Source organism: Capra hircus (genome assembly GCF_001704415.2).
Source record: "Capra hircus breed San Clemente chromosome X unlocalized genomic scaffold, ASM170441v1, whole genome shotgun sequence".
NCBI lineage: Eukaryota > Metazoa > Chordata > Mammalia > Artiodactyla > Bovidae > Capra > Capra hircus.
Window position 1 is genome coordinate 25230764 of NW_017189517.1, and position 11601 is coordinate 25242364.

Sequence of the window (11601 nt, forward strand, 5' to 3'; positions counted from 1 at the left end):
ACCCTCAGATTCTGCTGCTAAAACTTTGAAGTAACTGCAAATCTCAGAGATGTTTGTTTAGCTTTATGGATAGCTTCAGCTGATGAAGCTTAGGCAACAAAGGCTGCTTGCTAGGCAAACAGAGGCCAGAAAGGAATCCCTTGCCTAGTATGTTAGAGAGACCACTGACTGGAATACCTAGCATAATTGGATCAAAACTTGAAGGACTGGTAAGCCTGGTATTTCTATATATACCCTTTCTTTGTGAAAATTTCCTTGTTTACATAATGCTTTTGTTTCCTTTAGCTCAGTCTAGACCATTGGTAGGCAAGGTTTCAAATGATCTGCTCAGTTGGAAGTATCCATGTTTCATGAAAAAATTATCATTTTTTTTCCTCCAAGGAGTAGTATAATAATGAATTTAGCTTCCTGTCAAGAAAAACGCTAAGTTCAAAGTATTATTTCCTTCACTTCTAATTACAAAGAAGTTTTACCTTTTATTGACTGCCGTTATACCATTTTACACAGTACCATTAATATTTTAAGTAACAATTAAGCAAATCAAATGAAAGTTTTTGAGCTCTACTTCTCAGTATATAGATTTACCTTAAAAAGTACAAACTAAGCACAGTGGTGCAATTTTCCAGGCACTTTCAAGTTGCTTAAATATTTACAAATATGTAAGCACCCTGTATGAAAGCATGAAAGTTTTGGTGTCAGGAAGAAATACTCTGTGTATAACAAATCTTTAAATTTCTAACATTTGCACAGCTCCAAATATTCCTGAGAAGTTCAGTCTTGTTGTCACTTGACATCTGCATGTCCTCATATTTCAGCAGTGTATCTTGGGGAACCATAGCTTCAGTCACTTGACGTACCACTAATTGCACAAAATACACGTAATGTGTTGCTCATCCAGGGAGGATGCATCGGGTCTTCTTGTATTATCTAAAATGAAAGAAATGGCATGTTTATCACAAAGCAAAATAGCCATGGCCAAAAAAAGTATGTGTATACAAAATCACAGGCATATTCCAACTTATCACTGACATTTAGCTATTTAAAATGATGTAAAGCAGAAAGAGCCAAGAAAAACATTACCGACTCAAGTCTTCAAAGCTGTATTACAAAGGCAGCGTATCAAAAAAGCAGAAAAGATCTGGTTACTCATTAAGAAAAATGAAAGGTTGTAAAATGCACAATTCAACAGAAAGTGAGAGGTAATAAAATGTTTTAAAAAAATTTTTAATAGATGGTCAGAAAAGAGCCTCAACAGTGAACTTTTTGATATGAGTTTATAGATCATCTTCTAAGAGTGGTTCTCAAGTTCACTTGGGGGCTATTCAATATGCAGATACCAATGCCCCTTTCCTGGAGACTTGGGAAATAATTTTAAGTGAAGAGAAAATAAGTCAATATTTCCAAATATACACCATAATTATGTAAACTAATTGATGCAAAAAAATTTTTAATGAAGAACTTCACAAATGTATTAATAATTTTATAACCTATAAGCATAGAAACATATATATATTCATAATCATATAGACATTTTAAAAATTATCCATTTTGTGTGATCAAAGGTAACAGATATCTCATGCATGGATTAGATGAAAGAATAGCATACCAACCTCTTTACTGAACAATCCCAAAATCTCAAAAGCTAAAATCCCTTCAGCTTTTGAGCTTTCAAGACTAGGTTCTCAAGTTAGCTTTGAAACTTCAGTAGGAAGCCTGCAAATGGCTTCTGGTGGCAGTAATGGGTCATATCATTTGTATTGCTACAAATCACGTCTTTATTATAAAGTCCATAATAGAAGATTTTCCTCTTTTAAAAGCTTGACGTTTTAAAAGGACTTCATATTTTGATATAGTGTAACAGATTACACTGAAAAGGGCCAAGGAACATCCAAGGCCATATCTTTTTGTCGAGTCATCATTTATGGAGCTAAACAGATAATCGAGATTTCAATGCACAGCTATATTTTATCTTATTTTATGTTATTATAGTTACCTTTGGGAAATAATAAATCTCAAATTTTGTGACTGAAAATAGTTATTTTATAAGGGACTGTATTTGGAAATATTGATTTATAAAACTTTACTAAAACTCAACATTTGCCTAAACTAAAGTACACCTAAATATGATAGATCATGACTGTACAGCTTTCATAAATATAAACCAATAGAAAGCAAGATTTTCTTGGTTAGCTATAAATATATTATATATAATACATAAGATAGAAGAATGCATAACATATAATATATAATATCAAGGGTCTAAAATTTGGTCTCTAGAACGAAATATAATAGTCATTGTTTATAGAAATTAAATGAGAAAGACAGGTGCAGATTCATAAAACCCAAGTTTGGGGTGTTAAAAAAGAGACAAGGAACTTCCCTGGTGGTCCAGAGGATGGGACTCTATGCTCAGGGGAGTAGTGGGATCAGCCCCTGCTTGGGGAGCTGGATCCCACATGCCACAGCTAAGACATGGTGCAGCCAAATACATTTTTAAAAAGAGAGAGAGAGAGACAAGAGGTCCAAAATGGAGTCACTTGTGCTAAACCCACATCACCTGAGTTATAATATATTAATTGTAGTTTTGGCCTTTTCCAGGTAGGTAATCTTAACTAGTCAGAAAAGTACATATATCACTTTCAAGTCTGGAGTTTCCTGGTCAGCACTAGTGAGGTAATCCAACTGACAGACACTTGCTGTGCTCCAGAGGAAGGTGACCTTGCCTGAAACAATCAGGTCTCTTTTAGAATAACTTCCTTGACCTGACTCCTTCTACCGTAAAAGGCTTCCATTTTCTATGGCTCTTCAGAGCTCCTTTCAGTCTGCTACATGGGATCCTGCTGGACTCGTGAATCACTGAATAAAGCCAAAAGCTTTAAAACTGACTCACCTGACTCTGAATAAAAAGCAGAGACATTACTTTGCTGACAAAGGTCCATATAGTCAAAGCTATGGTTTTTCCAGCGTTGGACCAAAAAAGAAGGCTAAGTGCCCAAGAATCGACACCTTCAAACTGTGGTGTTCGAGAAGACTCTTGAGAATCTCTCGGACTGCAAGGAGATCCAACCAGTCCATCCTAAAGGAAATCAGTCCTGAATATTCACTGGAAGGACTGATTCTGAAGCTGACACTCCAATACTTTGGCTATCTGATGCAAAGAACTGACTCACTGGAAAAAGCCCTGATGCTGGGAAAGATTGAAGGCAGGAGGAGAAGGGGGTGACAGAGGATGAAATGGTTGGATAGCATCACTGAATACGTGGACATGTGTTTGAGCAAACTCCAGGAGGTGGTGAATGACAGGGAAGCCTGGTGTGTTGCAGTCCATGGGGTTGCAAAGAGTTGGACATGACTGAGCAACTGAACAACCACAGTTGAATTTTGTTTTTTAACAAGGAAAAAAGAACTGTATAGAAAACCCTAAATAACTTGATCATCATAATAGCAGTAAATTGAGTAATTTGCTTTCAATATGAATAATTTAGAGTGCACGGCTAGGTCATACAGTTGCATGCAAAATCTATAACTGTAATAGATATTGGTTTAAAATGCTATAATTGTTTCATATTTTTGTAAAGGAGGAGTTTTGCTGTTTTTTCCTATGGACAATGGCGAACAGAACCCTGTAAACTGGACAGTTTCTAGAAAGAAATTATGTAGCCTATTTGATTAAAGTATTCCCCAGACGGCTCAGATAGTAAGGAATTCACCTACAATGCAGGAGACCTGAGTTTGATCCCTGGGTTCAGAAGATCCCCTGGAGAAGGAAATGGCAACCCACTCCAGTATTCTTGCCTGGAGAATTCCACAGACAAAAGAGCCTGGTGAGCTACAGTCCATGGGGTCACAAAGGGTCGGACATGACTGAGTGACTAACACTTCAACATACCCCAGAAGAGTGAGGGTGAACAGAGGCATGTCCCCACTGTACTCAGGGGCTGAACCTGAGCTACAGACAATAAAGGAAGCAGAATGATTCCCTGCCTGCCTAGTCCTGATCACCGGACTGCTTTGGCAAGGAGACAAAAAAGGACCTCGGAAAACTGAGCTGCAAAGGTATGCCTTGGGACGGTTTACACTCATGCCTAAGTGGGCTAACAGAAGTCAAGATGACAAAAAGAGGAAACAGATCACGGATCCAGACTCCTCAGGCCGGCGAGAGTCCCTGTCACGAGAACAGGAGAGGAGGCTGGGATGACTCACTCACTGAAAGATGGGATGATGAGAGTCTAGCTGCCTGGCTTCTCCATGCTGAGAAGATGACCATGGTCAGAGAATGGGACTCCTGGTCACGCAGTGCAACTTTGGACTAACTGTAATAGATTTCCCATAGTCCTTTCTAACGGAAAGCATACAAGATACCATGAGAAAGAGAGCTTGGAGTCAACTAGCTCTTGTTTTCCTTGAAATCTCTTCTGCCCCGCCCACCATTACACTGCAGTCCTTTGGCACTAACCATGGTCAGTCTATTTGTAAGGACACCCTCCATGTGATGGTCTCACCCAGGGGAGTGTCTTCAGGGCAAGCAGTGAAATGCTCATACCAGGACAGAGGACGTTCTCCTTTCTGGAACCAGCAATAAGAAAGAATGTGTTCTCCAAAGGGCTGTAGTGATCGTTGTTTCTTTTAAGGGGTCTGAATTTCATAAAAAATTGAGAGTCTGAAGAGTTTCTGAAGCAAATATTGATCTTATTGGATGTTTTCCTTTTTAAGGAAAGCAAAGAGACATTAGGTAAACTCAATAGGGCTCATGCACTGAGGAACCAGACCATCAGGCCATGACTTTTACATCTGTGGTGAAGATGTTAAAATAGTCGAGTGACAATCCACGTACAGAATGGTTGTAAACACAGATTTCAGGAGCCTAATATAGGAATGACATTTACCAGGATAATTCAGAAGTACTCTGGTTTTAAAGTAAGTATGATGATGATGAAGTTGCTCAGTCATGTCCGACTCTTTGCAACCCCATGGACTGTAGCCCACCAGGCTCCTTGGTCCACGGGATTTTCCAGGCATGAACACTGGAGTGGGTTGCCATTTCCTTCTCCAGGGGATCTTCCCAACCTAGGGATCGAACCCAGGTCTCCCGCATTGTAGGCAGACTCTTTACCATCTGTGCTACCAGGGAACTTAAGGTAAGTAGATCTATAAAAGTCTTAACTACTTAATTATGACATACTTTGTCTGTCAGTGGTGAGAAGATCTTTGCTTCTATATGTTTCGCATTGTGGACTATATAACTAAGTTAGATATAACTGACATTAACAGTCAAACATTAGAATGCCAAGTATTATGAAACAAGAGTTTTGCAGGCTGTATGGGTATTAAGACAATTCCTGAGTTTTGGAATCCGCTCAGGATCTCTCCTAAATGATCATACAGTTGTCCCTCAGTATCCCCAGAGGATTAGTTCCAGGACCACTGTGCTCCTTCCCCCATGGATATTAAACTCTGAAGATGCTCAAGTTCCTTATATAAAATCACACAGTATTTGCATATAACTTTTGCATATCCTCCCCTGTACTTTAAAATCATCTCTAGCTAATGTATAATAGCTAATGCAATGTAAATGTTATGTAAATAGCTGCTTACATGCAGGAAATTCAAGTTTTGCTTTTTTGGAACTTTCTGGAAATTTTTTTTCAAATATTTTCAATCTGCAGTTGGTTGAATCCCTGGATGTGGAAGCTGCAAATATGAAAGGGCAACTGTAACTAGTTTCTTACAGCTAAAACAGGGATATTCATTTAGGGATCTGGCTACTGAGCCAATCATTTCACTTCTCTAGGACTCTTCTTGAGAGACTCTTAGCCATGCTCACAGTAGATCAACTCAGACTTGCACAGCTACTCACTTCTAATGGCACGGTAGTGCAAAGATCAAAATAGTTTACTACCTGAACAACTGCTAAAGCAACTGTCAGTAATTGCTTCAAATCTGATTTGCAGTGTAGAACAAGATGGCATAGGAGTAGGTGAACGTGGAGTACATCTCTCTCCATGGATACATCAGGACTACCCATTCAGACACAGAAGTGCTTGCCGAACACCAGCTGAGAGCAGACGGGAGCCCCCGACCACTGGAAAAGAGTATATAGAACCATGCAAACACTCGGTAGGACAAAGGAACTAGGGGGAAAAACAGGAGTGTTACTAGGACTAGACCTGCCCTCGGTGGGTGCTGGAACTGAAGCAGGGGTCCAATCCCGACACTGGGGCAATCGTCTGGGTCAGAGGAGAAACATTTGAGGCCGAGAGTGAAACAGCTGATCTGTGGCAGCCTAAATGGAGTGAGAATCAGACAGCCCTTGCCACAGCCATACATACCCCGGACAGGGAAGCAGGTCCCCTGCAAGGCACAGCAGCTGGAAGCTGGAGCACCAGATTGTGGAGCAATTCCAGGGTGAGGGCTGCTGTTGACTGTGGCAAGAACGACCTAGGAGACGTGAGGGAGGAAATTGTGGTGGAAAGTGCCTGTGGCAGAAAGCCAGGCAGCCATGGAAGCAAGACGATACTGCCGGAGCCATCACCATAGCCTCTCTCTCCCCACAGGCCAGCACTGGCAGCTGAACAGTAGAGAGGCTGACCCATCAAACCCCTGACTGCACTGAAATACAGAGCAGGACCCCATCCAGGGTGTTCCTCGAAGTGACTGATGCGCTCAACTACAGAGTAGGACCGCCAGCTAGCGGGGCCTCTCTGTGCCTGACACGATGAACAACAGTGAAGGACCCCAGGCAAGGGAGACCGCTAAGTGCCTGAATGTGCGGAGCTACAGAGAAACACAAGCCAAGGAGATCTTCTGATCGCCAGCTACCAGAGGCTCAAAACAGATTCTGATAGGGCAGTAACTCCTACAGTGGAGGCAGTCCATATCCCTGAACACTTGGTGCCGCCATGGTTCCTGTGACCCAAGCAGCTGCGCCACCTTCATGCTCAACCCTCACTGGGGCAGAGCTGCCACAGGCAAAAAAAAGAAAAAAAAATTGCATCTATTGACATGGCGTTGCTTCGGTCGTGTCCCACTCTGCGACCCTGTGGACTGTGGATTGCCAGGCATCTCTGTCAGGGGGGTTCTCCAGGCAAGAATATTGCAGTGTATTGGCCAATATTGGTTACCATACCCTTCTGAAGGTGAAGTTGCTCAGTCGTGTCCCACTCTTTGCAGCTCTTCCCAACTCTTTGGACTGTAGCCTTCCAGGCTCCTCCGCCCATGGGATTTTCCAGGCAAGATTACTGGAGTGAGTTGCCATTCCCTTCTCCAGGAGATCTTCCCAACCCAGGGATTGAACCCCGGTCTCCCGCACTGTAGGCAGACAATACAGGGTGTAGGCAGATGCTATACCCTTCTAGAGCACTGTAGTTATTGCTGCCTTAGCTTCCAACTGTTCTGAGTGCTCGGTGCTGCCAGAAACCCTGTGACCCAAGCAGCTGCACCACCTCCGCTGCTGGCCCTCACTGGGGCAGAACCAAGACCTCTAGGGCAGCCTCAGGAACAAACCCAAGTGGACGATCCATGTACAAAGGTGGAAATAAACCACAACTGAAACCCAGGGGCAGTGTGGCTAAGAAAGAAGACCCAAAACCTTCCCACCAGCTGTACAAGCTGCAGATTAAATCCACACGATCAACTAGGCAGACTCTGTGTCTATGGGAGATATAAAAGGACACTGAGAGCGCCCACAAAAGAAAATGCACTATTTCCTATAGCTGTGTACATTGGAGGCAAGAACACACAGGAGTAGGACCAGATTAGAGTCTGAGTTGCCCCCACAGCAGGCCCAGAGACCAGCACAGTGTTGGAAGGCACCCCAGGAGGGCGAGGTGGACTGTGACTCCCAGCGATGGAAAGGACACTGACAGCAGTGACTCAGGAAAAATATTTACGCTTCTTATATTTTGCCTTGTTCTGCAGTTTCTTTTGGAATTTTTCTTTTTCTTTTTTTTCCTCTGTATTGTAGTTGTCGATTTTATTAGCACTATGAAATACAATTAAGCTTTTGATGGTTTTCTTCTCAGTCACAGTTTTTATTGTTGCTATAAATCTCTGTCTCTACATTGGCCTTTTGCAGTTTTGTGGAGTTTTCCATTCTTTTTTTTAAATCCCTTTTTAAAATTTTAATTTAAAAAGTTTAAACATTATATTTTTCTACATTTATTAATTTGCTTGCGTTTCCTACTTTACTTTTCCTCTTGCAGTTAATCTTTAATGAATATAAACTTTCCTTATCTACCTTTATTTAACTTGCATATCTATTCTTTCTTTTCTTTATTTCCTTTCCTCTCAACATGTTTATTAGTTTTGTTTTCATTGCTTTACTCCCCACATGGCACATTGCTTTAGTTTTGTTTTTAGTTTGTGCTTTAGTTAGTTTGATCTTAACTGGCAGATATCATTTTCAGTTCCTTTTGTTCACTAGGTCAATCTATTGTACTTTATTTTTGTTGGACTGTTTTCATTTTGTTTATAGGTGTATATGTGTATGTGTCTGGGCTTCCTCTTCCCACAATGTGGGAGATCTGGGTTCAGTCCCTGGGTCAGGAAAGATCCCCTGGAGGAGGAAATGGCAACCCAACCCAGTATTCTTGCCTGGAGAAATCCCATGGATGGAGGAGCCTGGTGGGCTACAGTCCATGGGGTCGCAAAACACTCGGAGAAGACTGGAGCAACTTCACTTCTTCTTCTTCTATGTGTATGTGTATATTCCATTAGCTTAATTATTATTTGTCTGATTTTGTAACTGCCATTTGTCTGGGGTTCATCTTTGGTTTCTCCTGTTTGGGTATTTATTTTAATCTCACTTAATGCCATAACAAACCACTTGTGGAATCTTTGTTCCTGGCCAGAGATCAAGCCCTGAGCCTTTGGAATGGGAGCACTGACTCCAAGACCCTAGATTACCAGAGAATTCCTAACACTAAGAGAGTATCAAATAGAGAGAACTCTCACAAAAGAAACCACTTGAATACAAGACCCAGGCATCACCCCAACCACCAGTAGTACCCAGTGCAAGATGCCTCATCCAAACAACAAAGACAAAAATACAAACCCAGTCATCAACAGACAAGATTACCACTCCACTAGCCCTGCCCAACAGAGGAAAAAAACTCAGCATAAATCTCACCCTATAGGAAGCTTACACAATCCACTGGACCAACCTTAGGAGGGCAGAAACCAAAAGGAAGAAAGAGTTCAACCCTGAAGCCTGGGAAAAGGAGACCTCAAACACAATAACTTTAAAAAAATAATGAAAAGGCAGAGAAATACTACACAAATGAAGGAACAAACTAGAACACAGAAGTCCAAATAAATGAAGAAGAAATAGGCAAACTACTTGAAAAAGAATTCAGAATGATGATAGTAAAGATGATCAAAAACCTTGAACACAGAATGGAGAAAACACAAGAATCAATTAACAAAGACCTAGAAGAATTAAAGAATAAATATACAGAGACAAACAATACAATTACTGAAATTAAAAATACTCTAGAAGGAATCAATAGCAGGATATCTGAAGCAGAAGAATGGATGAGTGAGCTGGAAGATAAAATGGTGTAAATAACTGCTGAAAGCACAATAAAGTAAAAAGAATGAAAAGAACTGAGGATAGTCTCAGAGACCTCTGGGACAATATTAAACACACCAGTATTCGAATTATAGGGGCCCTAAAAGAAGAAGAGAAAAAGAAAGGGTATGAGATCACACATTTCCTCACTACCTAAAATACCATTAGAAGGTAACTTAAACGTTATAAAGGGAACCAATAATTTTTTAGAGGGACATTATTTGGTGAGTATTTTGGTTTCACTTAAGAAGACAATGGAGTTAAAAAAAAAAAGTGGTCTGAACTGAAAACTACAAAGCACTTACCTAAACATGTCTTTCAACTCATTTACTTTTTTGGGTAGATACTTGCTAGTTTGACTGTCATTTAAGACAGCCCTGGCATATGCTAATGGACCTGCATTTACCTAAATTGCAAAAGGAGAAAAATGAGAGTTGTCAGAATGTAATTAAAAAAGTAATTTTTGCATTTCTCTTTTTAAAAAGAATACTATATTAAAGATCCATACCTGAGAAACATATTTTCTATCTTAATATAAATTTATTTGAAAAAGATTAACTAAATCAAATCATCTGCAAAATTTATACTCTAACAAGGTAGTTAACACTTTCTGCTATCTAAATATAGGACTTGGCTCTAGTCAGAGGGATTTACGTTAAAGCTCTCTGGACATAACACAAAATTTATAGAAACTGAACATAATGTTTTTATTAAATTAATAAAAAATGTAGAGGTTTTTTGCACCCAGTCAGAGTATAAGACAATTACAATTAGTGCTTGTTCTGTGCCCTTATGAAAGCAAGAGGAACAACAAGAAACATTTACTACACGCGTTAGCAACCAACATACCTGCACTCAAACACAGCCCTGCAATTTAAGTTGGAGCTGAATCATGTCCACGTCAGCAGAAGAGGCAAAGCTTTTGCAGCTCTGCAGCTTTATTTTATCCGTGGCAACATCAATTGGCTTTAAATGAATCTGCTGTTCATAGTTTATAGAAATCCTCTTCTTCACATATGGAAAATGAGTTTGAAGCTATGAAAGATTAAGATTGACAGATGAGTTTGTAAGATAGTAAATCAAACAGCCAAATTAAAAAAAAATCTATTTGTGCTTAATTCTCCTCATATTTTCTCTGGAAAATCCCTTAGAGACCAAATAGGTCCCCTTATTACTTCAGGACTGAAGGAGAAATTCTCTCTGAGGACGACTCAGACTAAGCATGAATAACCTAATTACATATGGCAAAGGAATGGTTTATAACATAGCATGTTTGTGTGAGTGAGTGACTGAACAGCAGGACAATAAAGCGATTAAAATTTCAATTACATTTTTTCCTGCTGACAGCTGCTGCTTGTGTGTGTCAAAAAAAAGATCATGTCAAACAAAGAAGTTATGCCAAGTCCTACTTACTAGTCAAGATGTACGGCCTTTGCACTGTTCTCCATACAACTTTTGCTTTTTGCCTGACAATGTATAAGGACCTCAAAAACAAATCTGTTGATATTATGGTTTCTTTTCAAACTCAGTTTTTGTTTCTGTGAGTTCTTTATCATCAAAGTAGGCTTCACATAAGTGACTTGGATATGAGCATATTTGGGGTCAAAACTCTTTGACATTTACCTAGAAAGTAAGAAAGTTTTGTTTTTTATTCAACAGAAGGGAAAAATGGGGAACAGGTAAGCTACTAACACCTCTGAGATCAACTGAGGAACAGTCATTGAATATACTGTGAGATGAATACACACTTGGAAGAGGTCTTTGCTCTTTCTTCAAGGATTATTTCCTTCTGATTATTAAGAAGTTACAGAAGCCTATTTTGGAGATTATAGAAATGTAGACAGAAAAAAAACTGCAATGCTACCACTCAGCAATGNNTGAAGCTCTTTTTTGTACATTTCTTCTGTGTATTCTTGCCACCTCTTTTAATATCTTCTGCTTCTGTTAGGTCCATACCATTTCTGTCCTTTATCGAGCCCATCTTTGCATGAAATGTTCCCTTGGTATCTCTAATTTTCTTGAAGAGATCTCTA

General features: G+C 40.0%; 1 long non-coding RNA gene across 1 annotated transcript; it reads right to left on the bottom strand.

Moving 5' to 3' along the window:
* Positions 1 to 437: 437 nt before the first annotated feature.
* Positions 438 to 10485, bottom strand: LOC108634468. The gene is made up of 3 exons (XR_001917629.1): positions 10418 to 10485; positions 9874 to 9974; positions 438 to 927 (listed from the first exon to the last, which is right to left on the bottom strand). It is a non-coding gene; the product is annotated as an uncharacterized LOC108634468 (long non-coding RNA).
* Positions 10486 to 11601: the final 1116 nt, after the last annotated feature.